Below are 6000 nucleotides of genomic sequence, written 5' to 3'. Positions count from 1 at the left end.
ATGCAGAAGTGTGGTTCATATAACACGACCTACACTGGGACTGTGTCGCTTACAAAAGATGGCACAGATCAAACACTGACCATAACAAATTCTGCAATTCGGACTTATTTCAGTGAGCAGGATATGTGCCATCTTTTACATGATGTACAAGATATGGAAGAGCATTTTATTAATGCGGGTGACTTTTCTGTCCTCCTAAATGAGGACGGACTGATCAGCAAAATCAGGCCGACTGCTGAAAACAAACCTGACGCTGATGATGATGAGGAAGGTACTTCAAATGCAGCTCAGTAGCTGTGTTTTGTAATTTGTATGTGTGTGTGGTTCAAAATTGTTTGATATGTTCTGTATAACGTTATTTATATATTTTATAATTGTTCAATTGTTCCTTTTAAATAAATATATTTTGCGTGTGACGTTGTTTCATAAACTACGTATCGAGACCAGAAGTTTCGGACGCGTTCGGAACGGATCGATCCTGGGTGCCGAAATTGTCTACAGGTAACCTTATTTACTATGAGTGACCGGGTATTTACTATTGTTTGGTGCGGTGAAACAAGACAACTTGTAACGGGCTATTTCTGCTTTTATACTACAAGCTGCTACGTAAGGTCCGTTTGCCTGAGTAACGCGGCTAAGTACCTTGGTACTTTAAGCGGTTACTTAAAATATTGGCATCAATTTCAAACTGATGTGTGCGCGTGTGTTTATTTTTCCTTTTAAAGGTGGTTTATGCAAAGCTTTTGTACAGGTAACCTTATTTACTATACGTGACCGGGTATTTACTGTTGTTCCGTCCGGTAAAAGAAGGCAACTTGTAACGGGCGATTTCTACTTTTATGCTACAAGCTGCTACTTAAAGTCTGTTTCCCTGGGTAACGTGGCTAAGGTACTTTTGGCATTTTAAGTGGTTATTTAAAATATTAGCATCGATTTCAAACTGATGTCTGGGGGTCTGTTTATTTTTTCTTTTAACACTAGAATTCCTGAAAAAATGAGACTCTCCTCACGAGGAGCCCCCCCCTTACTGCCCATACAAGCTGCCCGCCCCCTCTCCAGCACCATTAACACCTTTTGTTTTGCAAATTAATCACAGTCACTCAGTCAAACTCACCCCCAGCCTGAAGTCACTTCTTCAGCTCAGGTCTGCACTAAAGAGTTTATCTAGCGGTGTGTTGTAAGGAATCGAATACATGTGCTTTCATAGAGCATAATTTGAAATATAGTGGAACCCCCAAATGTACTAGGTTAACCGTGCTGTCAATTACACAAATATGTGATATAACAAATAGCCTACATATACTTGATGTATGTTCTTCTCACAACTATTTGTGTAAATTTATGATCAAATAAATTTTAGGTTTTGCAGACAATCTTATACATGTGCATGCATGTACATTTTTGATATAAACACTTCATACGGTACATGTGAAAAAGTTGCATCATTGAGTCATGAGTGCAAGCTGCCAGAAATTTAGACACAGAATATATACATTTGAAGAATCAGATAGTATAAAGATAAAGAGCATATGTCTGTGTGTAGGAGACAGAGACAGACAGTCAGTGTCATTCAAGTGGAAGATATACATTTATTATATAAAATAAACAGATACACAAAAGGTACAAAACCATTTCGTGTGAACTGTTTCCGTGGAAAGTGCACTGTGGCATTGTTTTTATTTTTTTTTATAACAAAAGGTTGAACTTTACACATTACATCGTATAATATTTTTGGCACCCCTCAAGTAAGCAATATTTCATTTTTACTGCGTGACACATTTGTAATGCATATACCGCGCTAATATCATGCCAGTGTCCCTTTACCGATGTACGTAAATCAGTTTAACTTTTAGCTATAACTTTTACAACTGAATAAGGTCACACAGACTGTTGCAGACATGAACTGTATGTACTGTATTTATTATATCAAATACAACTGCTTGAATGTGATACGGAAATATACATACGCGAAGGTTTTCTTTATTGTGCCGTAATATATTTCGACTGCAATCTGTTTCTGAGTAATTAGCCCTTTTCTGTGCTCCAAACATGTAACGTGTGAACTGTTTCCGTGAGAAGTTTACGTTGACATCTCATAATCCCATACATGATTGCACATACGTCCGGAGTAATTTATAGTCTTTTGCGTGCTCATAACTACACAATCTTTTTCGCACGTAGCGATGTCAGTGTGTATACTTGCAAAGTGCAATGTGTCATCTCATAACAGATGGACATAGTAATCAGTAGTTTTTTTTGTGCTCATAACTACGCAATGTTTCACATATAACGTACGAAGCAGAGCATGTGAGCGGAGCCGAGCGGTGAGAATTTCCGCTCCTGGCTCACGAGGCTGTTGGCTCCGCCCGCTCCTCTGCTCTAATTCGCACTAAGCCGCTCCGCTCAACACTAAAATGTCCTCCCGCTCCAGTCAAATCGCTCCACGCTCGATCCAATTTAAAACAGGAACAAATAATCTGCATGCCTAACAAATGTCACCTTAAACCGAAGCCTTATGTCATAAAGAAATATGAGCAACGGCAACATTGCCAGTCAGAACAGAAAATATTTATTTTTAAGCAACCCACCGGCAACAACGGACAGGTTTAGAAATGGCATTCCACACAAAAATAGGCTTATAAATAAAGGAATCAGTGGGTTTAATAGCCTAAAGAATATACATAAACGTTTTAAATTCCTCAATTTTTTTCTGTTGATGCAGCACGTCTCTAAAATAAAATGTAAAATAAAACGTGAAATAAAAAAAAAATCTTATTAGACCTACTTTGAATGACAAAACGAATTTATTTGATTACCAATATTTACTTTATATGCTTTTATACTTTAATTTACTTTATAGACTTGATATGCTACAACCATATAAAACTTACACGCGTTTTGCTCTGGCTTCCGCTTGTTCGCGTAGCACACTCATGTTTCTGAGAAAAGTGATTCCAAAGTGAATCTTTACTAACTGAAACAGTTTCACCACATTGTTGTTCTTGCTGTACATTCTTGTCATCTATACGTTTGATAAGAATAGTACACTTGTATGATTTATCAGTTGCCTTTCTGAAATACTTTGCGAATTCCATCTCGGCCAATTTGTGTAACAGTCTTGATAATTGTACAGATAAATTCTGGGTAGATTTGGGCACGCCTCAGAATTGTAGTGTGAGCGGTATCTGAGCGAAATTGGAGCGAAACAAAGCGACCGCTCCAGCCTTAATTAGAAAACCCGCTCCGCGCTCTGACCAAATTCTGCCCGCTCCGCTCCTCGCTCACGCTCACATGCTCTGGTACGAAGTATCCCTGCAAGGTGCACTGTGCCATTTTTTAACAGGCTGAATGTGTGTTTTAGCACATACCTTTATTGTGTTCCGTAAAATACTTGGACTTAACTTGGACTAAAATACTTCGACTTAACGGTCTTTACACATTCTAAGTTGCAAGTTCCATTTTTTTTTCATTACTTATAAAAATGTTTTGTCTGTTGGCACATTTATAATGCATATACCGCACTAATGTCATGCCAGGGTAATTATAACGATATAAATTAATTAATTTGTCTTTTAGCCCTGATCGAACTTAAAAAAAAAGAAAAATACATTAACACCGATTGTTACAGACAGTAAGCAGATGCATTTATTTATTCCTTCAAATACTTTAGATAAACTGAAATCGCCATTACTAAATCAAGAAAAATGGGGATTAAATTGTAGGCCCTATTTCAAATTACGATTATAATATACATTTATTTTACAATTCCTTAAACCACACTGTTACAAATACGTTTCTGAGGAGAACCGAGGTTGAAACCGTGAAACTTGCTTTCATTTGCAAAACAATAGCTGTTGATTGGCGCTGATGAGGGCGCGGGCAGTTCGTGTGGGGAGTGAGGGGGGGGCTCCACCAGAGGTGCGTCCGAGATTTTTCGTAGGCTTTAGGGATTCTAGTAACAGCGATATTTTACTCAAACCACAGTATAATAGAAACGTCTCTCTGCAGACCTAAGGTTAGAGACGTGAAACTACCTTTCATATGCAAAACAATATGTGTTCATTGGCCCTCATAAAACGACGACTAGCTTGTGCAGGCGGGGGGGGGGGGACATCAGGTGCCAAGAAGTCTCGTAGGCTTGCCGAAACGTAGGCTCCTACTAGCCTGGCGCCAGGCTTCTCCACAGTCTGACCTTTAATTACTTACAGCACTCACTTCAAAGCTCTTCTAATCAACAATCACCCTTAACCCTCTGAAGTCTGACGCCTATCACCGATGTTTCAAGTCCTGTAACATACCTTCACATTTTAACACTGTGGAGTCGGCCATCTCACCAGCAAAATAAAACCAAAATTCCACCAAACGCTTACAAATCTCTACTACATATATATATACAAACACAAACACAAACACACACACTATAAATATTTCACATGATATACTACACATTAAATACTAAATACCATTTATCAAATGTACCGCTAACTACACCTGCTGGCCAAACCAGTTCCATGGCCATTTCAATAAAACAGCTATATCTCTGGCATGCTTCATCCAATCCTCTCAAAATTTGACCCACTGATTTATCACTAGCCCACAGACAGACCATCCACCATTCGTGCTGATTGGTCAAAGGGGAGCGATATGGCCACTGTCTAAATATGTCTAACACCAACTTTGGCTAATGCAGCTGAAATAACCTTATTTCTCATGAAAAATTTAAAGATTCCTTTCCCTTCATCTCAATTAATATTTTTAAGTTGCATTAATTTCCCTGCCATTTGACTTTTAGAAATGTATCAAACTTCAGTGATACTTCAGGCTGTGTACACTGCAGGAATTGCAATTTCTTTGAATAGCTAGTCACCACATTTAACTTCTGTTTCTCATCTACCCTTTTCCCTTTATCATACCTTAATCAACATTTCTACGGTAATGTTAAAATGTCAGTTATCATCTTATCATAGGAACATTTCCTACTTTCTGACTATTTAAATGCATTGGCCATCAGTTACTGTCTGTACTTCATTTCCAATTTAGCCACTGACCTAGTATGTTTAAGACCAACCTTGGTTAATGCAGCTCACATCTCCTGATTGGTTATTTAAACATTTAAATATTAATCACATTTCCCTTCATTTAAGTCCATATTTTTAATCTGCTTCCGCTACAGCAATATAACATCACTGTATAAACTGCAAAATCAGCTCAACTTACATTTATCTCATTTTTGATCAAGTGACATATTACTGGTTAAAATCTTTTGCCCTGCAAGTTCTGTTAGTCATGTCAAATCAAGAAATATGCAATGTCACATGATAGTCATTTGCATTCCCTTGTCATATTTAAAAACTTAATAAATAACATATTACTGTAACTACTGCAATGTCCAGCCTAAGTAGGTCAATCTGGTAGTAGATTAATCAGGACACTGCCCTTATGTATAATTTATAAACATATCTTAACCTGCCTGTACATTATGGCCACCAGCCACACTGAACCTACAGCATTTCCATGATCATTTCAATCAAACAGCTAAATCTGAGGCATACTTCGTCTGATCATCACCAAATTTGACCCACTAATGTACCACTGCACCTCAGACAGACCATACAACTTTGGTGCCGATCGGTCAAATGGGGGCGCTACAGCCACTGTCTATATATTTCTAATACCCACCTTAGCAAATTCAGTTGAAATGATCATATTTCTCATCAATCATTCCAAGAATTGCTCCCTTTCCCTTCAACTAGCTACATCTTTTTAATTTATGTTCTTTTTTCACCTATTTGCCTCATAGAACATTATCAGAATTCATTTACACATGAGAAGGCCTAAAAGTATTAAATAGCATTTCTAAAATGGAGCGCTGACTCCACCTGCTGGCCACACCATTTCCATTTCCATTTCATTCAAACAGCTAAATCTCAGGCATGCTTCACCCAATCCTCACAAAATTTGACTCACTCCTGCAGCACTGGACTACAGAAAGACCATCTA

Source organism: Paramormyrops kingsleyae, chromosome 24 (assembly GCF_048594095.1).
Source record: "Paramormyrops kingsleyae isolate MSU_618 chromosome 24, PKINGS_0.4, whole genome shotgun sequence".
Taxonomy (NCBI): Eukaryota; Metazoa; Chordata; class Actinopteri; order Osteoglossiformes; family Mormyridae; genus Paramormyrops; species Paramormyrops kingsleyae.
The sequence above is the reverse complement of the archived record's forward strand: the minus strand, read 5'-3'. Positions refer to the sequence as shown.